The sequence below is a fragment of the Bombina bombina genome, chromosome 3 (genome assembly GCF_027579735.1).
Source record: "Bombina bombina isolate aBomBom1 chromosome 3, aBomBom1.pri, whole genome shotgun sequence".
In the NCBI taxonomy this organism is placed as follows: Eukaryota; Metazoa; Chordata; class Amphibia; order Anura; family Bombinatoridae; genus Bombina; species Bombina bombina.
The window spans coordinates 154,952,157-154,979,302 of NC_069501.1; the positions used below are offsets into that span (position 1 = coordinate 154,952,157).

Genomic DNA, 27,146 nt, shown 5'->3' on the forward strand with positions numbered 1-27,146 from the left:
AACATGCCGTAGTATTGTCTAAAAGTCTCCGCTATTTTGATACTATCTCTGGGTGTGTCTCCTGTCGCGTCCGTTAGTGAGTGAACGTGTGTTGTTAATTGCTGGCGTTTCAGCGCCTTGGCCAGTGAGGACCCTGATTTATTGTTCACATCAAAGTATTTTTGTTTCAACAATGTGGCTTTGTGCTGGTATTCCCTAATGTAATGGTTGTTAAGTTCATTTCTTGCTTTAGTTAAGTTCTTGAAGATGATTGGGGAGGTTGGGGCCTGTTTATGCTGTGTCTCCCAGTATCTTATTTGAGAGAGGGTGGAGTTCACAAACTGCCTGTCATTTTTGATTTTCCTCGCCTTGTATTTGATAAACTCCCCCCTCACTACACATTTGTGCGCTTCCCACGATGTGGAAGCTGATGTGTCGGCTGAGGTGTTTTCTCTAAAGTAGTGTCCCAGTGTCCCGTCAATGTCTGTCTGGATCAGAGGGTTGGTCAAGTCAGCGTCATCCAGCCTCCACTGGAATGAGTGTGGTGGTGCGCTCAGCCAGTCAACCGAGCACTTCACTGGGGCGTGGTCAGACCATGTAATCGGCAGTATGTCAACTGTCTCTACCATGGACAGTCCTATTTGGTCCGTCACAATGTAATCAATCCTAGTGTATGTATGATGGAGGTGGGAGTAAAATGTGTAGTCTGTGGCTTCTGGGTGTTTGGCTCTCCATGTGTCGTGCAATTTTAATAACTGTAACTGAGAATTTATGGATTTTATAACTTTCAGTGGTGTGCCCGTCCGCCCCGTTGAGGTGTCTTGTGTGGGGTCTAATGGCAAGTTGAAGTCGCCTGCGATGAACAGTATTCCCCTCATATGCTCCAGTAATAATTGAGTCACTTGTTTAAAGGCCAGGTGTTGTCCCTGGTTGGGCATATATATGTTTACCATTGTGACATATGTATTGAAGAGAAGCCCTATGACTATTAGGAACGCCCCTCTGGGATCTTTTATGATATGCTTTGGTTGAAAATGTACTGAGTTTCTCAGAAATATACCTACACCCCCTTTCTTAGATGGTCCTGAGGCCAAGAAGAAGGTCCTGTACCTATTGTTCATAAACTTAGGCTCCCTCCCCTTCTTAAAATGGGTCTCTTGTATGAAAAGTAGGTCCCCTGTGTCTTTGTGTAATTGACGAAATGCTATCTATCTTTTTTCAGGGCTGTTAAGCCCTTTCGCGTTTATTGATATCAATGAGATAGTTTGCCCCTGCGCCTTTCGCTGGTCTGTCATATTGCTAGCTCCCTCGGACTAGAGTGCTGTGGGGTAATAGAATACTGTATTTCTTACCTACAGCTGAAGGGTGTTGTGCGTCTTGCTTAATAGAGAGTTTGTCGCTGGGTTTCTGTAGTAAAGTCGGATGGGCTTAGTATATGTGTGTAGTGCTAAGCTGTCGGTTTGAGAGGTTGTGTTGAGTCTAAACAGCTAGTAAGCAAAGAGAGTACAATCAATTTTACAGGTGAACCTAGAACAAGGTAAAACAAAGAGTGCGTGCAATGTTGCAATGTTGCAACAATATCAAACAACAAGTAATAAGAACAGAATAATAAAATATAACAATTTAGGGCAGTATCCCCACCCCTAAGCCCGGTAACTTAAATGCTAGTACATTATATACGACCTGTAGCCATTTATAACGATTGTGTGTCCTCCTGAGCCGGTGGGCGCACAGTCTCTGGATGCCTGCAGGAATCAGCTTTATGTGGGCAGGCAGTTGAAGCAGTGGTTCGGTTTTCGGAGCTTGTCCTTGATCTGCCCTCTGTAGGTGACGAAAGCCTGCTGCTTGGCCTCTGTGTTGCCATGTTCGTGTTCTCTAGATGATCTGGGTGTTGGATATTGATCCGCAAGGATTCACAGAAGTGTGGTAGATCCTCCCTGGTTCTGTAAACTGCAGTGGTTCCTTCTCTTGTGGCAATGATGCTAACTGGGAATCCCCATCTGTAGGGTATTTTCTGCGCCCGCAAGGCAGTGGTGATATAGTTGAGATCTCTCCTTTTCTGTAGAGTTGCTGGGCTCAGATCTGCAAAGATCTGGATGCGGTTACCCGCATGTGTAAAGTCCTGTTTCTGTCTGGTGTGCTTGAGGATGTCTTCCTTATCCTTAAAGTGTAGGAGTTTAAGGATAACATCTCTAGGGGGCGCTTTAGGCAGTGGTTTGGCTCTCAGAGCTCGGTGGACTCTTTCAATTAGTACATCAGAAGCACTGTTATCCCCTTTTAGTGTCCTGAACAGGTCTTGTACACAGCCCTCCAGAGCCGCTGGTTGTATGGTTTCAGGGATGCCGCGTATCCGGAGGTTGTTCCTCCTTCCCCTGTTATCCAGATCCTCCACTTTTTCCAGGAGATGATGTATGGTGTCCTCCTGCTCATATGCCATGCGTGACATATGTTGGATATCATTGCATGTTGTGTTGTGATTCTACTCTAAATTCGTTACTCTTTGAGTCACTCTAGACAGGTCACGCTTCAGATCTGTGTACCAAGTTTTAACTTCTGACATGATCTCTTTAACGTCTTCTTTGGTACAGAGGGGTCTTAGGTCTTCCTTTGTGAGGCCTGCAGGGCTGGAGGGTTTTTGTATTGTAGCCTGTAGGCCTTACGCTGAAGCAGCGGCACTCGGAGTGGATGTGGATGGGAGTGGGTGAGAGTCCACAGGTTTCAGATATTGCTGCAGCATTTTTGGGTTTGTAGCACCGTCTGGCTTGTTTTGTTTGCGGGCTGGCATATTTTGATGGTTGATGCAGGGGTGCAGCAGGCTGGCCTGCTTATTAAAATGACAGTCTCCAACTATATATCCCCTGTGTGGGCTTGTTTGGTCTGTGGGTGTACTGGGATTATAGTATTAACTATGTATTTACTGCAGTGCAATCAGCAGTAGCTGCAAGCTGTATTGTAGGTTTAATGTAGATCTCAGGCAACCTGCACTGTGAGGCCAGTTTAATAAAGTCTATTATACTCTGTTGGAGTTTCTGCTGGGCAGTATGCTTTCTGTTGGGGACAATGTTTCTTTGCGTCTTGCTGCAGTGTTATAAAGAGAAAGGTAACCCTTTTTTTGTGGCTTCAAGGCCTGTTCTGTGTGCCTCTTTTGCCCAGCCTGTGTAGCCTCTCTAAGTGCTGTGCTTGTGCTTGTATGTTACACAGCCCCTGTCGTGTTGTGGGCTTTATTTTTTCCCCCCTCTTTTCCCCCTTTCTGAATTAGTCCGGTTGCATGTAGTGCAGTTGATCCTGTGGGTGGATTCACTTTTTTATTTTTGGGGCCTCCGCTGCAGCTCTGTCTACTGCCCCCACCTACGCTATTATGCCTCCCTGTGATCTGGCACTTAATCACTGCCGATGCGGACCATGTGTATCAGTACTCCGCCAGCACTAACCTTATGTGATGAGGCCGACTGCAGCTCAGATCTTGCGCACAATCCGGGCGGTATTACGGCTGCTGCCGTGACTCCACTGCCCCTCCGCCTACAATCTGTGATCCGGGTGTCGGCCTGCCGACGTCCTGTGATGGTTGCCGTATGCCGCTTCTCCTTTCTGCGGCTATTTTATGGTCCTTCAGCACCCGCAGCGTGTATGGGCTCACTGAGGGGTAAATAGAGGTGTTTGGCTAATTTTGTATGTTGGGCTTAGGTGGTATGGGCCTAGGAGCTGTCTCTTCACGCAGCCATTTACGAGAACGGCTAAGCTCCGCCCCCAGAAAAGGCCATTTTAAGGGCTATTGGTAGTTTTGTTTAGGCTAGGGATTTTATTTTTATTTTGGGGGGGCTTTTTTATTTAGATAGGGCTATTAGATTAGGTGTAATTAGTTTAAATATCTTGTAATTTGTTTATTATTTTTTGTAATTTAGTGTTTTTTTGTGATTTAGCTAATTTAATTTAATTTATTTAATTGTTTTTAATTTAGTTAATTTATTTAATTGTAGTGTAGTGTTAGGTGTTATTGTAACTTAGGTTAGGTTTTATTTTACAGTTAAATTTGTATTTGTTTTAGCTAGGAAGTTATTAAATAGTTAATAACTATTTAATAACTATTCTACCTAGTTAAAATAAATACAAACTTGCCTGTAAAATAAAAATAAACCCTAAGCTAGCTACAATGTAACTATTAGTTGTATTGTAGCTAGCTTAGGGTTTATTTTATAGGTATGTATTTAGTTTTAAAAAGGAATTATTTAGTTAATGATAGGAATTTTATTTAGATTTATTTAAATTATATTTAAGTTAGGGGGTGTTAGGGTTAGACTTACGTTTAGGGGTTAATACATTTAGAATAGTGGCAGCGACGTAGGAGGCGGCAGAATAGGGGTTAATAAATGTAGGTAGGTGGCGGCGATGTTAGGGACGGCAGATTAGGGGTTAATAATATTTAACTAATGTTTGCGAGGCGGGAATGCGGCAGTTTAGGGGTTAATATGTTTATTATAGTGGCGGCGATGTCCGGACCGGTAGATTAGGTGTTAATAAGTATAATGAGGGTGGTGACGATGTCGGGGGCGGCAGATTAGGGGTTAATAAGTGTAAGATAAGGTATTTTCTTCAACAAAGCATAACATGAGAACAATGCAAATCTGATAACAATAGAATGAGAGCTCAATCCTATTGGCTGATTGGATCAGCCAATAGGATGAAAGTTCAATCCTATTGGCTGATTGCAACAGCCAATATGATTTTTTCCCCTTTAATTCCTATTGGTTGATAGAAATCTTTATGCCAATAGGAATGTAAGAGACGCCATTTTGGATGACGTCACTTAAACCTTAATTTTCCAGCGACGACCGAAAGAAGAGGATGCTCCGCGCCAGATGTCTTGAAGATGGACCTGCTCCATCCCGGATGGATGAAGATAGAAGATTCTGTCTGGATGAAGACTTCTCGCTTGGATGAGGACTTCGCCGGATGGATGAAGATAGAAAATTCTGTCTGGATGAAGACTTCTCAATTGGATGAGGACTTCGCCGGATGGATGAAGATCAAAGAAGCCTCCTGGATGAAGTCTTCTTTCCGCTTGGATGAGGACTTTGCCGGCTGGATGAGGATGGATGTCCAGACTTCGATAACTGTAAGTGGATCGTCAAGGGTTAGTGTTATTTTTTTTTTTTTAAGGGTTTTTGGGTGGGGTTTTTTTTTTAGCTTAGGGTTTTGGGCAATGTAAAAGAGCTAAATACCCATTTCAGGGCAATGGTTAGCTTAGGTTTATTTAGATAGGTTTTTATTTTTGGGAGGGTTGGTTGGGTGGGTGGTGCGTTTTACTGTTGGGGGTGTTTGAATTTTTTTTTTACAGGTAAAAGAGCTGATTTATTTGGGGCAATGCCCCACAAAAGGCCCTTTTAAGGGCCATTGGCAGTTTAGTGTAGGCTAGTTTTTTATTTTTATTTTGGGGGGGCTTTTTTATTTTGATAGGGCTTTGATGATTTCTTTTTTTATATTTTGTAATTTAGTGTTTATTTTTTTTGTAAGTTAGAAAATTGAATTTTAATAATTTATTTTATTTTATTTTATTGTAATGTTAGTTTTTATTGTAAGACAGATTAGGTTTTATTTTACAGGTAACTTTGCATTTATTTTAACTAGGTAGTTATTAAATAGTTAACAACTATTTAATAACTAGTCTACCTAGTTAAAATAAATACAAACTTACCTGTGAAATAAAAAAAAAACCTAAGATAGCTACAATACAACTATTAGTTATATTGTAGCTAGCTTAGGTTTTATTTTACAGGTTAGTATGTATTTAGTTTTAAATTGGAATTATTTAGGTAATAATTGTAAGGTTTATTTAGATTTATATTTATTATATTTAAGTTAGGGGGGGTGTTAGGGTTAGGGTTAGATTTAGGCTTACGTTAGGGTTATTCTTAGGGTTAGGGTTACGTTAGGGTTAGGTGTTAATAGATTTATTTAGTGTTAGTGATGTTGGAGGCCAGAGGTTTAGGGGTTAATAACTTTAGTATAGTGGAGGCAAAATTGGGGACGGCAGATTAGGGGTTAATAACTGTAATGTAGGTGGCGGCGATGTTAAGGGCGGCAGATTAGGGGTTAATAAGTGTATTTAGGTGGCGGCGATGTTAGGGGCAGCAGATTAGGGGTTAATAGCTGTATGTAGGATGCCGCATCTCTGGAGCGGCAGATTAGGGGTTAATAGTTTTATTTAGGTGGCGGCGATGTTAAGGGCGGCAGATTAGGGGTTAATAACATTATGTAGGTGGCAGGGATGTCGGGGGCGGCAGATTAGGGGTGTTTAGACGTGGTTTTTATGTTAGGGTGTTAGGTTTAAACATAACTTTAGACATGTGCATGGCGAAAAAATTTGGTTCGGTTCGGTTTGGATCGATTCGGAATTTTTCGAAGTTCGGTTCGGATCGATTCGAATTCGGAAAATTCTGAATCGATTTGTTTCGGATTAGTTTTGGATTCATTCGGATTCGAAGAAATTTGGCTACATTCGGTTCGGAAATTCAGCATTTTCGCTAAGTGTTAGGTGGGATTAGACTAGTATTATACTGTATATTAGGTGTTAACCTAACATACTGTACAATACTAGAGTAATCCAATGGCCATCCGAATTTACGAATCAATTCGAATTCGGCAGAATTTTAATTTGGGAATTCCAAATCGCCGAATTTGCCGAATTTCCAAATCGAACCGAATCACACATATCTACATAACTTTTTCTTTCCCCATAGACATCAATGGGGCTGCGTTACAGAGCTTTTGTTTCCGCAATCGCAGGTGTTAAGCTTCTTTTTTGCAGGCTCTCCCCATTGATGTCTATGGGGAAATCGTGCACGAGCACGTCAAAGCAACGCTTGTATTTGGGTGTGGTATGGAGCTCAACGCTACCATATCACCCGTACAAGCCTGCTTTTTGTAAACTTGTAATAACATAACGTTATAGGGAGGTGAAATAACGCCGTCGTTAATTTCCCTATAGCACTGAAAACTCATAATCTAGCTGAATGGTAATTATTGTAGACATATACACTGGTAGTGTAAGACTATTTACAATGAGAATACCTGCTTGTGAGAAATGTTGATAATATTATTGGGACATAAATGGAAATGTGCCAATATATTTAATAGGCCATTTACATTGACAAGATGTTCATGCTGATAGAAAAATCTATCTATCGATATATCTATATATCTATATCTCTCTAAGCTATCTATCTATCTATCTATATTTCTTTCTATCTCTATATCTATCTAATCTTATCTATCAATCAATATATCTATATATCTCTAAGGTATCTGTCTATCTATATTTCTTTCTATCTCTTTATCTAATCTTATCTATCATCTATCTATCTATCCATAAAGATAGGATTGGGTGAACTGGGTGCTCATCATGATCACATCCTTGACCTGGGCAGCCATCCCAGAACTGACTGGGTGCAAAATCCATTAGAATAAATATTTATATATATATTATTTTGTATACTTCAGTTTCTTGGCTATATCTAATGTTTTTTTTAATCATTATTTATTCTGAAATACTGTAGCCCGTGTTCTATATAAAACAGTAACGTGTATTATATAGGAGCAGAATACCTGAAATAACACACACACTTTAATATTTATGTTTCTTCTTTGTATATTTTTTCAGCCTTTAGAATGACTAATATTTTTATAGTGAACAATTAGTAGCCTGTGTGTTCCTGTATTAAAATGGAAAGGATTATAATCATTTTGGTTACAGATTGTACCTTCTAGCATTTATTTTTATCTTCTAACATGAATGATGTTTACTGTAGACGCAATTATTATTTAGAATCGTGTCCCTAAATTGGATTGAGGCATAAAAGGAGTGAGACATATTTTAGGTCTCGATCAGCTAAAAACATCTTTAGCTGCAATGTATCTAGTGACAGGCGTGTGTGCTTGTGTGGGTGGAAGGGTTAAGGAACCTGACTAAGTAGATGAATGGCACACAAGTGGGAGGGTCTGTGCAGTGCTGCTGGGTTAGGTGGTGGCGGAGGAGGATTACTGCTGAGAGGAGGCTGTGACACTCAGACATTGCAGCAGAGCCCAGAGAAAGACAGAGAGGAAGCAGCTGCAAAGAGCAGGAGGAAGAGAATAGCATGCAGCCTTTTGTGGGCTTCCCTATACACTGTATCCATCTCCTATAGAAAGTGGCTGCCCCCTGTGTACAATCACCATCCTCCATTTGGGATTTTAAGAAAATCTGGAACCTTTTAACGCGCCTGGTGTTTGGATAAATCCGCGTGTATTTTATTTTCCTGCACTGGGGTAAGTGAGCTGGAGGATTGTTGGATGTAATGGCACCAGCCCTGTGTCTGACTCAGCCAGGTTGGGGAGGGGGGAAGGCTGAATGATAATTTATACTAGGAGGCACGTATAGGCTCAGCACAGCCAGCAGGGGCAGGTACGCTGTATTAAAGTTTGTAATAAATGTATAGGATTGCATGTTAGCTGGATTTTGTACAGGGAACATATGCTGCTTGTCTTGGCTGCTGTATTCCCGGATCTGCCCCAGTGTGATGAGGATGTCTGCTTGTGTCCCGTGGAAATGAGGTAATGCCTGTACCTTGTGAAGCAGTCAGTGCAGGACACACTCATCCCCGGGGCTGTTGTTTTCACCCCCTCCTCCCCCCCCTTTATAAAACGGGGGATCATACAACTGTAGCAGTAATCATCAAACGAGGAAACGATCACCCGGGGCGTCACATAGGATTATGGTTATTAGAAAAATACCCATATTATCTATTTATTTCTCAATGTAAAAGATCTTAGTCTCGTAAAGTGATTTATACATAATTCATAACATTTCCATCTTAAAATTGCTATAAGTGGTTCATTCTGCATAAAAAAAACATGATTCTTAAGTTTATTGCAAAAAAGTTAAAAACCACAACTATATACCCCAAATCCAGGGGGTCCTAAATATTTGAAGCAAAGGGATTAGGAGATGTTCACCCAGAGGTGAAAATGGTATAACCCATGCACTGGAAAGGAAAATATAGTGAGCACCTTGATTATTCATATTTGTTAAAATATCTTTGAAACTCTATACTTTTATTTTTTATTTTTATGTATTTACTATTTTTAGAGAGTTAGTGCCCTGGAAACATATGAATAATAGGTCACAATTTAAAATAAAGTTTGTACAAGCCAAATGGTTACAGGAATACACAGCACAATGACTGTAAAAATAAAAATACTCCTTATGTGTTCATGCATGTGTATATTAGTTGTGAAGGATAGAAAATGACTGATTCTGGTTCAGTGACTCATGCTGACTGGCCACTATCTGGCAGGGCTCCCAGGTTATGGTTATGAGTGAGGGTTATTTAACCACATCTGACTGCTTCTGCAGTGTTTTAACTGCTTCTACCAATTTAAGATGTCATTTTTGAGGTGTTCTAGAAGGGATAAAAAAAGATTGGTTTAGGTAATTGAGAATAAAATGAAATCCCTGTTGGCATGGATATTCTATTCTGTTTTATTGCCATGTCAAAACTAGTTAATATGAATGATGATCTGCTCTTGTCATTTAATTTCAATAGTATACTTGTCACTCAAAAACAGTGGGTAATGTTGTGTACTGCTTGTCTACCAAAAATAAATACTGCTGGAGTCATAAAGATTTTTTTAGTAGCCAGTATAGGATCGATGCATATATTTTAATACCTGGTTAAAGTACATTTTATTTCCATGTTGTTGTTTTTTTTGCATTTGTCCCTATTTTTGTCCTTAGTGTTTGTATATTACAGAAGTTTACTAAACCTGGGAACCTATGCTCCTAAAATGTTAAAGCTGACTCCTGCATTCTTTTAAAAAGTAAAATGTATAATCTCTATAAAACCCATTTAACAGGACTCTCAAAAATATAACCCGTCGGATTATAAATTTGTTTGTGTATATATATATATATATATATATATATATATATATATATATATATATATATATATAATGTATGTGTGTGTATATATATATATATATATATATATATATATATATATATATATATAAAAATATGTGTGTATATAGATAGATAGATAGATAGATAGATAGATTCATAAATCTGGAATTCTAAACTCCAAACTTTTTAATTAATATTTTTTTAAAAATAAACTTTTCAAGAATTACTATTTTCCTGCCTTTAAGTCACAAAATTATTAAAAATGTTATAAAACTACCTTTAGTTGTATGTAAAAGCTGTATTATGACATTTTAAATATTGCCTAAATTACATAAGATGTTGTTGTTTACACTTGGTCCCATCCCTTCCCCCAACTATCCCAAATTATAAATGCTAATTTTTTAAAATCCAAACATTTTCCGGTCCCAAGCAGTTTGGATAAAGGGTTTTCTACCTGTGTGTGTATATATGTGTATATATTATATGTATGTTTGCTTTGCTGTAGTACTCAACTACTTCCTGTTTCGTGGTTTGCCAGATTAAATACTGAATTGTTTTGTATATCTTTACATTTTACAGTTTCTTAGTTTATGTATTACATAGAACATAAAACATAACAGAGATCAATAGATTGATATTGTGGTGTGAGAACCTATATATATTCATAAAAAATACAACTTTTAAAAACACTTAATGCGGTTCCTTTGAAATGTTGACATTATTTTGGTAGTACATTTTTTTTAGGAAACCTACTATTGTGTAATAAACAAACGTGCCTTACAAACCATCTGAGAATTGGGTAAATTACATTCCCACTGTTGATTTTAGGCAGCATGATTTTTATATTCTTTACATTTACAAGGTTGTTTTAGTTTGATATTAATGTCACAATCAGGAGGAATGGATGTCTTTAACCTTTTAAAGCCGTTATGCCGTTCTATTCCGTCATAATTAGACTGGGCTTTAAAGCCTTTATGACGGAATAGAACGTCATAACTAACGGCTGTCCTGAAGCCTTCTGTGCTTCAAGTATTTAATCGCGGTCTGGAGGGCGTTCCTAGGATTGTAGGGACGCCCCCCAGATGCGATCCAATAATTGAAATCTCGCGATCGTATGCACGATCGCGTAGTTTCAATTTGTCTACATCGGAACAGTTGTTCCGATGTAGGCACTTTAACCCTGTCACGAAAGGGTTAATTGTTAATTGCCAAAGAAATTTGTTATACAGAGAGAGAGAGGTTCTGTATTTTAAAGAAATAGAAATTAAAATACAAAACTTTTTCTCTACTTTTGTGAATTCTGAAACTTCTGTCTATGTTTGTGTATAGTTTTTTTTTTTTTGAGATGGTGAACTTTTTTCATATTAGCTAAGAAATATATATATATATATATATATATATATTTTTTTTTTTTTAATCTAATCATGATAAATCATCAACAAATCATAGGGATTGAAAGCACATTGAAGCTCTGTTGATAATGGTTTGCTAAGTTTTCCAGACTGTACTCTCTGTTTTGTGCCAAGGGACATTGCAGTGTAATAATAGCAGGACAGGTGACTGGGTGATATGTACTTATGCTGAGCCTGATAACTTCACCTACAGTCTCATACTGGAGTGGCAGTGTTTCGTGAGCCATGAGTGCAGCTCTTGCAGCGAATAAACAAAAAAATTATTTTAAGGGGCACGAAAGTCAAAATAGAATGTTCATGGTTCAGACAGAGCATGCAATTTTAAGAGAACTTTAAATTCACTTATTTTATTAAATATACTTTGTTCTATTTGTATCCTTTGTTCAAACAGATACTTAGATAGGCTCTGGAGCAGCAATGCACTACTTAAAGCTAGCTGCTGATTGGTGGTTATGCATACTCACTAGATGTATTCAGCTCGGTCCTGATAGTTCATTACTCCTTTAAAGTTTTAACCCATTATAGAATGTAAACACCAATAAATATTTGTCTATCTATGGATATCTGAGCATCTACTGTCCTCAAATCTTAGTTTTCTTTACAATGCTTCTCAAAGAGAAAAAAAAGTGTAAGACTGATTGGTACAAAACTTCAAAATTTGCTCAAAGGAGCTGTACTCACATAGTCTAGAGTTTTGAGATCTATCTGTGCAATGTTGTGATTATGGTACACTACTCGCCCACACGGGTCTGGATCTTTTATGTGTAAAATATTTAATAATTTTGCAAGTTAATAAAACATTACATACAATCTCATCTAGCACACAAGTCACTTTTATGGATGAAATTTATGGACATTATATAGATGCACCCATTTAATTTGAAAGACATTAAAATATTGGAGTTTAACACATTCTATCACATTTATTTACCATTGGCCATCCCTATATTATACATATATATATATATATATATATATATATATATATATATATAGTGTGTGTGTGTGTGCGTGTATATATATATATATATATATATATATATATATATATATATATATATAGTGTATGTATATATATTTACTGTAATTTATTCTGTAAGGTAGAGAAGCTTGTTAAACATATGCATAATGCCAGATGCTTAGAGAAGATGCTAATTAAAATTATGTTGACTTGAAGATTTAGCATTGGCTGTGCAAATCATTAGTCTTTGATTGGGTTTATGTCAAATGCAGGTTAGCTAAGCACTTACAGTAAAATGTGTTAAAGCTTTATTGACACATGTGACATTTGCTTTAAGACTTAGACCCCTTTATAAATTATGATTACTTATTGTTAAAGTCACATGTTCCAGTCTTTGAAGAATGTGTTGGTGCATTTAAAGGTACAGTTGCATTTTGTAGGTTGGATTTTAAAAAACACATTTTTATTTGTTAACAAAATTGTCCAGAATCAAAAATAGTGCAGAGAATTATGTTGCTTTGATTTGACAAGGCCTTCCAGGGCTGTAGTAGTGTGGGTCTGCAGAAATAACGCAGCTGTAAATCCATGGCCAAAAAAGCAAACGTTGTAACCTGCAAATCAAATAGCTTGTTTTAGGCAATTTGCAGCGTATTGAAAGCAGAGCTTGTTTTTTGGCATTTCTAGGGAGCATGGGACAAAGCTAAATTTTTGCATAAAAGTAAAAGGTGCTTAAAGGGACAGTAAAGTCATAATTAGAGATTCATAATCTAGACAGAACATACAATTTTAAACCACTTTCCAATTTAATTCTATTATTTAATTTTGCTTCCTTCTCTTGTTATCCTTTGCTGAAAGGTTTATCTAGGTAAGCCCAGGAGCAGCACATAACCTAGGTTTTATCTGCTGATTGGTGGCTGCATATATATACTGATTGTCATTAACTCACTCATGTGTTCAGTTAGAAACCAGTAGTGCATTGCTGCTCCTTCAACAAATGATACCAATAAACAAAAGATAAAAGTCAGCGCTTCTGGAATATATGGATCTAAATACAGCTATATAAGAAAAGGTATAATGCAGGTAAACAATCAGTGTATATATCACAATAAAAAATATGGTGAACAATGAAGAGAATGAAGCAAATTTGGTAATCAAAGTAAACTGGAAAGTTGTTTAAAATTGTATGTTCTACCTAAATCATGAAAGAAAACTGTTGGGTTTGATGTTCCTTTAAATGTACTGATGTCAACAGGTTATGCTATATTAAAACAGAGAGAATGAAGGATGCTTGGATCCAATAGGAAACCTATACAAAATAATGTATTAATGATATTTAATCTATGATCTTAGGGGCAGATTTTCAGCTAGGTCTCCAGTTCAGAGTGAAATTCTCCTGTAGACCCCACAAAGGCAGTGCTTACTGAATTCTCTAAGAAAAGGGCTGAGCCTGGAAGTCGCTGTGACCGGATTCCCATAGAATCCGTGCAGCATCTCACAGAAGTGTTTGTTTTACACAGCAGCAGCTTTGTGCTGATACAAAGGTTCAATCTGAAGCTGTACAAATCAAACTGCAGCTTTAAGGTTTATCCTACGTTTGCTTCATGTAATACTTGTTCTATTACTATAATTAGTTTAATATCAGCGTCACTGACAAACCACTGGATTGATAAATCTGTACGGACTGCAAGAGTGAAATGCTTTGAGAATATGAAGAGTATGAATAAAAGCTGAAGGAACACCCTCTGTCTGCCCTACTTGCTGACATTGCGAAACCTGTTGTACATAGAAAGATAAATAAATACAAAACGCAATCAAACTTTGTAGACTTTGTATTTTGTACTTGCAAGTTTGTATATGTTTTAAAATCTTTAGACTTTGTACTTTGCATTTTGTGACTGAACAAAGCACTGTTCTAATACACAGAAGCTTACAAGGTAATATCTTACTGGAAAGTCCTAAATATAGTAACATAAAATCTAGATGTACTGAAAAAGGTCATTAAGTATTCTATAGTAAAACTTTGTGTGTTTCACATTCAGAAATGTAATGAAACCCCATTAATGAGGTACAGAACTCCCCATATGAAATTTGCCTTTCTAGAATTCTTTAAAGGCCTTGGAGAGCCGAGTATCTTTTGATGCGTTTTTGAGAATCTCCTCATTAGTGAGAACCACTCTTAAAGTTTTTTTAAAACAATTGCATGCGTGTAACTATGTGTTAATCCCTTTGCAGGGGTAAACTTAAAGTCAGCTCTAGAGCAGCAATACACTACTGGGAGCTAGCTAAAAACATTTGGCTAGCCAGTGACAAGAGGGATATGTTTGCAGCCAGTAATCACTAGCTAGCTCCCATTAGTTCTTTGCTGAGGATATGTACATATACTTTTTAACAAAGGATACCAAGAGAACAAAGTAAATATAATAGAAAATAATTTAAAAGTGCCTTAAATTACCATCCTCTCTCTGAATCACGCAAGTTTAGTTCTGTTCTTAGCCAAACTTGAAAGTGTTGTAGAAGGTAAATAGCACACACACACACAATCTCAAACACCACACACACTCTCCTACAGCGTGCGCACACACACTCTCCTACAGCGTGCGCACACACACTCTCCTACAGCGTGCGCACACACACTCTCCTACAGCGTGCGCACACACACTCTCCTACAGCGTGCGCACACACACTCTCCTACAGCGTGCGCACACACACTCTCCTACAGCGTGCGCACACACACTCTCCTACAGCGTGCGCACACACACTCTCCTACAGCGTGCGCACACACACTCTCCTACAGCGTGCGCACACACACTCTCCTACAGCGTGCGCACACACACTCTCCTACAGCGTGCGCACACACACTCTCCTACAGCGTGCACACACACACACACTCTCCTACAGCGTGCACACACACACACACTCTCCTACAGCGTGCACACACACACACACTCTCCTACAGCGTGCACACACACACACACACACACTCTCCTACAGCGTGCACGCACACACACTCTTACAGCGTGCACACACACACACACACACACACTCTTACAGCGTGCACACACACACACACACACACACTCTTACAGCGTGCACACACACACACACACTCTTACAGCGTGCACACACACACACTCTTACAGCGTGCACACACACACACACACACACTCTTACAGCGTGCACACACACACTCTTACAGCGTGCACACACACACACACACTCTTACAGCGTGCACACACACACTCTCCTACAGCGTGCACACACACACTCTCCTACAGCGTGCACACACACACTCTCCTACAGCGTGCACACACACACACACACACTCTCCTACAGCGTGCACACACACACACACACACACACTCTCCTACAGCGTGCACACACACTCTGATACACCACACACAAGCTATGACACAGTAAACATGGTGTTGCGACCCAGTAATGGGTCCTGACCCGTAGTTTGAAGAACCCTGTTTTAAAGGAATAGTCTAGTGAAAATTAAACTTCCATGATTCAGACAGAGCATGCAATTTCAAGCAACTTTCTAATTTACTCCTATTATGCATTTTTCTTCGTTCTCTTGGTATATTTATTAATAAATAGCAAGAATGTAAGCATAGGAGCTGGACCATTTTCTGATTGGTGTCTAAATGTAGCCACCAATCAGCAAGTGCTACCCAGGTACTGAAAAAAAAATGGGCCGGCTCCTAAGCTTACATTCAAATAAAGATTCCAAGAGAACGAATACAATTTGGTACTTGGGGTAAATTAGAAAGTTGCTTAAAATTGCATGCTTTATCTGAATCACAAAAGTTTTTTTAATTTTTTACTTGATTATTCCTTTAAGGCAAGCATTTTTATTTATTTATTTATATTAATTTGTTTCAGTGGTATAAATTTACTGTGCTTTTGTTCTTTTCTGCATGTTTTAAACAAAATTACATCCAGAGCTACATCATTTGTCAGTGCTATAAAAATAAATGACGATAATGCTCAGTGCATTACAGCATGTCCTTTTTGCATTACTGGCCTTAGATAATTATGTGTTTAAAGGGACAGTCAGCACCAGAATTTTTGTTGTTTTAAAAAGATAGATAATCCCTTTATTACCCTTTCCCCAGTTTTGCATAACCAACACCGTTATAATTATACACTTTTTACCTCTGTGATTACCTTGTATCTATGTCTCTGCAAACTGCCCCTTATTCCAGTTCTTTTGACAGACTTGCATTTTAGCTAATCAGTGCTAACTCCTAGGAGCTTCAAGTACATGAGCTCAATGTTATCTATATCAGGGGTTCTCAAGCCAAGTGAACTCAAGGCCCGGTAAATTTTAGCCGGAGCTGTCCAGGGCCCGGTAATCATTGGGAGTGGGTTGTAAAGTGTGGAGAATTTATATATATATATATATATATATATATATATATATATATATATATATATATATATATATATCTCTATCTACGTGACGGTGGGTTAATTTTATACACACACACATATATATCCCAATATCCCACTGACACCAATTAACTATTATTTAATTAACCCACTGTACACCAATGTATTTTTTAAATATATATATATATATATATATATATATATATATATATCTATATACTGTGTGTGTATATATATATATATATATATATATATATATATATATATATATATATATATATATATATATATCCCACTGACACCAATTAATTATTATATAATTAACCCACTGTACAGAAATGTAATACATATATATATATATATAAATATATATATATATATATATATATATATATATATATATATATATATATATATATATATATATATATATATATATATACACACACACACACATTGGTGTACAGTGGGTTAATTATATAATAATTCATTGGCTATGTTGAGTGGTGGGCCTGTCAGAGTGAGCGTTGGGTCGCGGCCCACCAGTAGGGCCGTCGCGGCCCGGCAGTGGGCCGCGGCCCGATTGTTGAGAATCACGGATCTATATGAAACACATGAACTAACACCCTCTAGTGGTGAAAAACTGTCAAAATGCTTTCAGATTAGAGGCGGCCTTCAAGGTCTAAGAAATTAGCATATGAACCTCCTAGGTTTAGCTTTCAACTAAGAATACCATGAGAATAAAGAAAATTGGTGATAAAAGTAAATTGGAATGTTGTTTAAAATGACATACCCTATTTAAATCATGAAAGATTTTTTGGGACTTGACTGTCCCTTTTACCCCCAAAAAGTTAATCTAGCTGCAAGCTTTGCAGTTTTTGAGCAAATTTAGCAAATCAGAAGTGGAAGTCACATGACTCATCAGTCACAGCCAGTGTTCTGCTCTGGAGTTGTGATGTTTGCAGCTCTCAAATGGGACTTTTTTGTTTCTGTAGTTTGAGGTTTAAAAAAGGATTTTAGATTTCCTGTGATCCATACCCTTATGTCAATGCATTTGCAGCTTTTTTTTTTTTACTTGTATTACTAAAATAACTGGCTTTTTTATAATGTTGTGCTTTAGTTTTTGTTTTTTATCAGAATCCAAGCATTTCATTTATGTATTATTTCTATATTACAATGTTAAATGGGCATAAAACCCAATGCTTTTCTTCATGATTCAGATGAAGAATACCCTTTTAAAACAAATTTACTTCTGTTATTTAATTTATTTTGTTCACATGGTATTCTTTGTTTAAAAGCATACCTGCTGATTGGTTTGCTGTATATATGTATATATATATATATATATATATATATATATATATATATATATATATATATATATATATATATATATATATATATATATATATATATATATATATGTATCAACAAGTAGGGACTGGTCTGAAGAAGGGGTTTGCGTATCCCGAAACGTCACCATTGAATAAATTAGTTATTATTTGAACTGAATCCAACGAGTGCAGTCCCTACTTGTTGATACTTATTGAAATTTTGACTGAGCACCCTGGTTGCTGACTATCTATGAATTGTGAGTGCAGATACACAGTGGAAATATATATATATATATTCAGCTAGTTCCCAGTAGTGCATTGCTGCTCCTTCAACAAAGGATACCAAAAGAATAAAGCAAAAGTTATAACATAAGTAAATTGAATAGTTGTTTAAAAATGCATGGTCTACCCAAGAAACATTTTGGGTTTCATTTCACTTTAAAGGGACAGTCCCATCATACTATTTCAAGGCACTTTAGAATGCAGAGTGAGGTTAATCTTTTTTTTTTTTATCTCTAAACGAAATGTTATGCATTGTAGCTCTCAAGGCACAAAGACGGTGAAAGTTGTCTTGCTATATTTACTTGTATGTTTTTTGCAAATATTGTTAGCAGGAATTGATAAAGTTTAAATAATCAGAGCACTGATCCAGCAGAAGAATCTTTCTTTCAGAGTGCACGCTGTAAGGAGCCACTGACTCAACAAACATCAATGTATAAATCGGCAGCACTCCTTAAAGCTTCATATTTTTTATTGGAGAGAACAGATCAAACAACAGCAACATTTCAGGGTAAACCCCTTAATCATGCATACGTGATTGAGGGCTTTACCCCAAAATGTTGCTAATGTTGGACCTGTTCTCTCCAATAAATAATATGAAGCTTTAAGGAGTGCTGCCGATTTATGCATTGATGAAGTTTACACAGAAGAAAACTGTAATGATACATAGCTTGACTGCAAGAGAGGTCAGCATACTAACTTATCTCTAGCAGTCAAGGAGTTAAAAAAAAAAATCCACTTTTTAAATGATAGGAAATTTGGGACTTCAAAGTCCATGAATAGTTCACCAAGGAAACTCCCTTGAGTGCTTGAGGTTTTTCTTGCCACTTGGTTGAATATTCTAATCTTTAGGAACTCCCTGTGACCTTTAGAAGACAGACACAGTAATCCAACTGTAACATCATGAACAATAATTGTGGAATCTAAGTGAGTAAGGAAAACTGTTAAATAATGTGCACCTTCCAACCCCCCCCTCCTCCCCTACTGCTTCCTGGTATTACTCATGATGTGTGCTCTGGGGGATGCTTGAGGTCCCTTTAAAGGGACAGTAAACACCTTGTAATTACAAGCTATTTCTGTTGTCTTGCTATAGACTATAAAATATCCACCAAGTCTAAACATTTTTAAATCAAGTTAACATTGAGTTTCCAGCATTTGTTTCTGAATAGCCAAACTCCACCCATCATGTGGCTTACTTGGAGGAGCCAATCCAGGCTTTAATTTTTTATTTTTACATTTCCAAAATGTTTGTTACAATCGTGTGTAAATAGTGAATTGTACCAATACAGTAAACTCTTAATTAACCGGCACCCATGGGGATTGGTAGATCCCGGATAAGTGTATTTCTGGTTACTTGAGAGTTGCTATTAAAAATAGGCCTAACTAGTTCTATAACCCAGATTTTACTGTAAGTGCTGTATTTACTTGATACTGTATTGATATTTAAATACATACTGTACTTTTGAACTTTAATGATTATCCCTTGAGCCGGGGGAAATCTTTTACATCATTGGTGATTTGTGGATCACATGGGCAGGTGCCGGTTGCAAAGAGGTAGAGGCGCACACTAGACGCAAAGTGGCGACAGAGCGTATCATCACTCTGAGGCGGACTTCAACAGGAAACACGCTACCGACCGGAAAGGTATCTCATTAGACAGGTAGAAACAGCTCTCTACCCTGCAGCGGTTAGTAGAAGACTGGCCACCGGAGAGGTATGGAGTGTGTACAATACGACTGGGAAGGGTTAGTGTAGCAGAAAAGAGTCCTGAGACATCAATTACTGTGCCTGTCTATTGGTCTATCTACCGCTGCTCCTGCTGTTTCAAGAGATCCGGACTGTTTGTTTGTTATAGAGCACATTTATGCTCTAACATGTTTCCTTTTATTTTTATTTAGCGCCTAAAAATCATATGCCTGGTTCCTCATTGTTGTACCTTGCTGTACCAAGTTTTAGACATATTTGACAAACTACCGCTGGAATTTGGAGAGAAAAAAATATGATAGTTTAAAGAAATTGCCTTCTATATAGACAAAGCATTTTATATAATTTTTTTACATTCAAATGGCATAAATACTCAATTTAAAATATGTTGCAGTGCATTTCAGATACAATGTAGGAAAGCTGCTTGTATGCACAGGCGACGCCTGCTTACTTCAGATTTAGAGGTGACATCTTGTGTATTGTCACAGGACTGTTCGAGTGAAAGATGCAAATGCACATTGCTTACTGTCATATTGGTGTCAGGTAGGATACATACATTTTAAAAAGTTACACAGAAGCTCTGATAACATTTACAGAAAGAAGTTTTTGAAGTTAAAGTGAATAAATAAAGGTGACTAAGTCATGAAGTAGAAAATACGTCATGAAGTATAAACTTCATGCTGAAAGTTTCTTTATTTGTTTGAAGTTCCTCAGGCAGCCCACAGTAGAAAGCTATTTTGCTGTGAGGTGACGTTTTCACTTGGTATTAGCTGGCCCGCACAGCTATTGGCTAAGAGGTAGAAACGTCACCTCACAGCAAAAATATTGTTCTGCAGTGGGCGGCCTTAGCAGCTCAGTACGACGTACGCTTCAAACAAATAAAGGAGCTTTCAGCATGAAGTATTTTATACTTCATGACTTACAGTTCCCTTTATTTGTTCCAATGGTCAATCCTAGCGTTTCACAAACACTAGGATTTACCAACACTTTAAAGGGACATGAAACCCAAATTTTTTTCTTTCATGGTTCAGATAGAGAATACAATTTTAAGCAACTTTCTAATTTACTTCTATTATCTAATTAGTTTCATTCTCTTGGTATCATTTGTTGAAGGAACAGCAATGTACTAATGGTTTCTAACTGAACACATGGATGAGCCAATGACAATTGGTATAATTAAATAATAAAAGTAAATTGGAAAGTTGTTTAAAATTGTATTCTTTATCTGAATCATGAAAGAGAAAAAAATTGGGTTTCATGTCCCTTTAATTTTTTTATTTTATAGATGCTTCTAATCAAATTTGAAATTCACTAGTCCAGAGGTCTACAAATTAGTTTAAAATTTATTAGCCAGTAAGAATATCAAGGAGCCAGACAGTGGTATATGTATATACATGTATGGATTATAACCAAAAAGTTAGGAGCCAGGGGTAAAATTGTAAGAGCCACTGGCTCCCTTTCACCTGGGTTTGTCGAACCCTACAATAGTCCATTTAAAATAAACTTGAATGACTAGTCTTTCACACACAAGATAAAAAATATGAGTTTTCCATGTCTTAAGCCCTTCAGGAACTTTGGAAGTTCTTCAAAGGGACATTAACAGATGGAATAAAATAATTTATTGAAAGAGTAAACTGTTATCTAATATTTCTCTGTGCAAAGTTTGAGGTCAGAATGTATACAAACTGCTTTGTTTTATTTTTTTTATCACACTTAAAGGGACACTGAACCTAAATTTTATCTTATGTGATTCAGATAGAGCATGCAATTTTAAGCAACTTTCTAATTTTCTCCTATTATTTTTTTTGTTCTCTTGCTATCTTTATTTGAAAAAGAAGGCATCTAAGCTAAGGAGCCAGCCAATTTTGGTTCAGACGCTGGGCAGCACTTGTTTATTGGTGGGTGAATTAATCCACCAATCGGCAAGAACAACCCAGGTCGTTCACCAAAAATGAGCCGGTATCTAAACTTACATTCTTGCTTTTCAAATAAAGATTCCAAGAGAATGAAGAAAATTTGATAATAGGAGTAAATTAGAAAGTTGCTTAAAATTACATGCTCTCTGAATCTCAAAAGAAACAAATTGGGTTCAGTGTCCCTCTTAAATATGGCTGCATAGTTTGAAAAATACAAACAATATTGTATCCCTGTTACAAATTCATCATATTGGTACTTAAAGGGACAGTCAAGTCCAAAAAAACTTTCATGATTTAAATAGGGCATGCAATTTTAAACAACTTCCCAAATTATTTTATCACCAATTTTGCTTTATTCTCTTGCTATTCTTATTTGAAAGCTAAAACTAGGAGGTTCATATGCTAATTTCTTAAAACTTTAATGACTGCCTCTAATCTGAATGCATTTTGACCACTAGAGGGCATTAGTTCACATGTTTCATATAGATAACATTGAGCTCATGCACGTAAAGTGACCTAGGACTGAGCACTGATTGGCTAAACTGCATGTCTGTCAAAAGAACTGAAATAAGGGGGCAGTCAGCAGAAGCTTAGATACAAGATAATTACAGAGGTAAAAAGTATATTAATATAACTGTGTTGGTTGTGCAAAACTGGGGAATTATGTTTCTTTTTAAACAACAAAAATTTTGGTGTTGACTGTCCCTTTAATAACCCAATTTCACAGTACTGTAGTATTACAATATTATAGAAATACTCCAGTATTTCTTCTTGACTTTGAAGCAAATGATTTGAATCAGCAAGTATGTTCTGTTGTGCGCAAAACATATCTACTAACTAGTGTCCCTTTGTTTGCACCAGGTGGGTTTAGCACCAATCTAGAAATAGCATGCTGGGGGTTTAAACATTTTTAATATATTTTACAACTGCTATAAATTAATACAAACAAATACAGCAGTTGTGCTAACTCTGTCAATAAATTCCAATTGCCTGTGTCCCTTTTAAACTGTTAAAAAACATTTTAGATAAAAACTTATTATTAGCTTGTAAGATAGAGCACTATATGTTAATCTCCAAATAATAGTTGTGTGTATTCTCCTTGATAAAAATCCTGTGTCTGTGTTAGTCTGTGATAAATGCCTTGGAATATTAATATATTATATCAACGGTTAAGGCCCATTTTCTGCACTATTTTATTTCACCACCTTATGATGGTAATAGCTGAAAGGTGTTAAAGAAATGTCATTAAAAGTAACATCATGCAGCAAGCAATGTAATAATTTGTAACCCTAGATAAGATCCACATTCAATTTTATATTTAGCTGATATCATCACATCAGTCTGAAGCTGAAATGTTTTCCCAGAATCCTCTAGCTTTGCTCTTCTGATCTGTTGACATTCTGGTTGTGATAATGGTGTTTTTTTTATAGTAGATCTCTGTGTAGGAGTTGTGCATTTGAAACACATGTTAAAACTGAAATCAATTTGTATGCAGGAAATAACCTTGTTGCAGAAATTAGGATTTTCTTTAGTATTTTGCTAACAGGGGCACATTGACCTGTGGCAGTTCTAGAAGGAGCTATATGCCCCATCTATATCAGTAGAGCCCACAAAGGAGCGAGTTGCCAATAAAAGCAGGAATATATAGTATATGAGGACTCTAACCAGTAACCTATATTTTTTATTTTTGAATGTGGTCACATCTTATGATGTAGATTTGTCCCTGACTTGAATATAGCTTTTTAGCAAGGTGCCTTTTATCTTGAAACATTTTAAGATTATTAATGCTTGATTCTTAAAGGGACATGGCAGTAAAAATTGTGTTTAAATGGACGGTCTACTCCAGAATGTTTATTGTTAAAAGGATAGATAACCCCTTTATGACCCATTCCCCAGTTTTGCATAACTAACAGTTATAAATTAATATACTTTTTACCTCTTTGATTTAAATTGTATTTAAGCCTCTGCAGACTGCCCCTTTCTTTCACTTCATTTGACAGACTTGCATTTTATTTTTTTTATTTTTTTTGAAAATATATTTTTATTGAGGATTAAACAATACAACCGGTGTCACAACGCAGGTGACTAGGAAATGCACATACATGCAAACATTATATTGTTGTGATGATACAGTAAGTATAGCTGTTGATGAAATGTAAATCATATAAATCAATCCTGACCAGCATAACACACACCATCAACCACATAAACCTCATTTTTAATTATCATGAATAAGATTATAAACCTCATTTCTAAATAGTGTGAACTAACTGTAAACACAGGGGTAAAATAATATTTCAGTATTATCAAGTAACTCAGTTTTCTAAAAACTTCAGAAAGTCAGTTAAGGAATATCTGTCTGTACACCCCAACCAGTATTCTCAGTGCGCATCTCCAGGCGGGGGCAGCCCTCCACGGAAAGAAGGGAGGGAAGAAAGGGGAAACGGAGATTAGGAAGTATGATAAAAGAGGGGAAGTGTGAACAATCAGTTTGTTAGTAGGGAGTATAGGGAAGCAAGTGACATCAGCCAATTAGCATATCTCTAATTTGGTGTGAGAGTTTAGGTATAATAATGAGGGATCAGAGACTTTACTGTTGCTAGAAATTTAACTGTGATCTCCTTGATAAGTAAACCAAGGCTCCCAGATTTGCCAATAGAGCTCCTCCTTATCCATATTAGACTAGAAGCTTTGTTCCATTTTGGCGTATGTCTGCATTATGGATGTAACTGTTATAATATCTGGGGGTTGGGTTTGTTTCCAGGCCCTTGCAATCGCCAATTTCGTGGCCGCTAGAACAAAGATGACCAGTTTAGATACGTGAGTTGGGACCTTCTTCGGGAAGATATGTAGGAGGGCAATGGAAGGAGCGAGTGGGATAGAAAGCCCAAGGTTAGCGCAAAGGGTTTGTACCTGATTCCAGAGGGGAATAAGTTTCGGGCAATCCCACCAAATATGTATATCTGAACCTCTTTGCATACAATCTCTCCAGCACAGAGGAGACGTTGTGGGGAACATCTGTGACAGTCTCAAGGGAGTATAGTACCATTTTAGGAATAATTTCATGTATGCCTCTAACGTATTTGCACAATGTACCGTTTTTTTAGTTAGTGTCATAGCTGTACTTAGGTCTTTGTCTGAAATAGGTCTAGATAGATCACCTTCCCATGCTCTCAACTGCCAAGATCGGTCTCTGTTTGTGGACAGCTGTAGGAGATCAGAATGAAATGAAATGAGCTTAGGAGTCTTAACAGGAAGCTGCCAAAGCTTTTCCCAGTTTGTCAAGGGTCTATTCAGAGCCTTCGTGAATCCCCATGATGTCATAAAGGCATAAAGTCTCGAGTATTCAAACGAGGCCCACGGGGGGGGTTCTGGGATAATTGTTCTCATATTATGAGGATTGAGTAGAGTACCCGAGAGGTATAAGCGTGAGACCACTGTTAGGTCCCACTCTCTCCACTGTTGTATGTGTGTATCAGGGAGAGCCGCCAGTAAGGCTGGTATGGAATGGATGGGAGACGGATGTGGGGCAATGTCTCGTAGATTTCTGAGGCTATACCAAATCTTCAGGTTATCTCTGATGATGGCATTTTTTAATTTCAAGGAGTCGACACTGTGGCTAGGGATCCAGGGTAGGTCTGCTAACTTTAAGCCCCTAGGAAGGGCTAATGTTTCAATGTTTTTCCAGCCCTGTACTTCCCCTTTGTCTGCCCATGCTGTAATATGAGAGAGCCTAGCTGCCTCATAGTACCCCCGTATGCTAGGCATTGCAACTCCTCCATATTCATATCTTTTTTGGAGTATCTTCGCTGCAATCCGGGGCCTAGACTTATGCCAAATGTAATGTTGTCCAATGGATTGGAGCTTATCTATTAAAGTGTTGGGTACATTAAGAGGGATAGAGCGGAAATAGTACAGAATTTTAGGTAAGATCGTCATTTTAAAAGATGCAATGCGACCTAACCATGAGATCTCCTTAAGACTCCAAGAGGAGGTAAGCTCAGTAATCTCTCTAATAAGGTTTGCATAATTAACGGTAATAACCGTTTTCGGGTCCGGACCTAGTTGCACCCCCAGATGACGAATAGTGGATCTCGACCATTGAAAAGAGTACGACGTTTGTAATATATCCAATTCAAATGCTGGGATGTATACTGGTAGAGCCTCCGTTTTAGTGACATTTACCTTGTAGTAACTGTGAGCACCAAACTCAGCAATAATGTCAAAGAGTGCTGGCAAAGAGCCTATTGGGTTTGTTAAGAAGAGTGTTACATCGTCCGCATATAGTGCAATCTTCGCAGTCGTGTCACCGAGCTGGACGCCTCGTACTGTGTGATTGCCTTATAGCCTGGGCTAAGGGTTCAATGGCCATGGAGAAAATCAGAGGTGACAGGGGGCAGCCTTGTCTGGTGCCATTGGTAATACGTATTTCCGGAGAGGCAAAACCCAGACCCTTAACTACTGCAGAGGGGTAGGAGTACAGAGCTCGAATTGCCGTGATCACATGACAGACTTGCATTTTAGTCGGTGACCTGTTATATAACTCCAATGAGGTGAGCACAATGTTATCTATATGACACATATGAACGAACGCCCTGTAGCTGTAAACATTTTCCAAATGCATTCAGATGAGAGGCAGCCTTCAAGGGCTTAGAAATTGGCAGAAGAGCTTTTCTAGGTTAGATTTCAACAAAGAATACCAAGAGAACAAAGAAAATTTGTTGGAACGTTGATAAAAAAAAAAAAAGTAAATTGGAAAGTTGTTTAAAATTGTATGCCCTATCTGAATCATGATAGTTTAATTTAGATTAGACTGTCCCTGTAATGCATTGCATCCAGTCTGCATATTATAATGAAAAATAGTTTTTTTTTTCTTATTATTTTATTATACCTATATAGACCTTAAACACTTGTCATTAGGGTTTTGTGTTTTTTTATTCATAATGTTTTTTTCAGTTTTTAAAATGCAAATCCCTTTTTTTTATTATAGGTGTTCTATTTTTTTTAGTTTTTTTTTACATTTATGTGACTTTCTGACCGCTCTCTGCAGATATGGGTGAAAGTGATGTTGCCAAAACCGGAAGCCTGCTTAGTGCTGTGAGCGTGCACACATATAGACATTGCACTCACAGCATAACTAAAAAACTACTGCTGCTATAAAGTTTGCAGCTATTACCTGCTTCACTGCTAAAGCATATCTTTTGAACCGGTTTTGTGCCGTGAATGGAT

The 27,146-nt window shown here is 37.4% G+C and overlaps 1 protein-coding gene across 2 annotated transcripts in view; it reads left to right on the forward strand.

Annotated features, from left to right (window-relative positions):
• Positions 1–8,012: 8,012 nt before the first annotated feature.
• NRIP1 (nuclear receptor interacting protein 1) overlaps positions 8,013–27,146 on the forward strand; it is a 114,091-nt gene continuing 94,957 nt past the window's right edge. The window contains exon 1 of one of the 2 annotated variants that reach the window (XM_053706015.1): positions 8,013–8,280. The gene's annotated coding sequence lies outside the window, so the exon portion shown is untranslated. Of the gene's footprint in view, positions 8,281–8,506; positions 8,566–27,146 lie in introns of those variants that run through there. The other variant, XM_053706017.1, reaches the window with a different exon arrangement.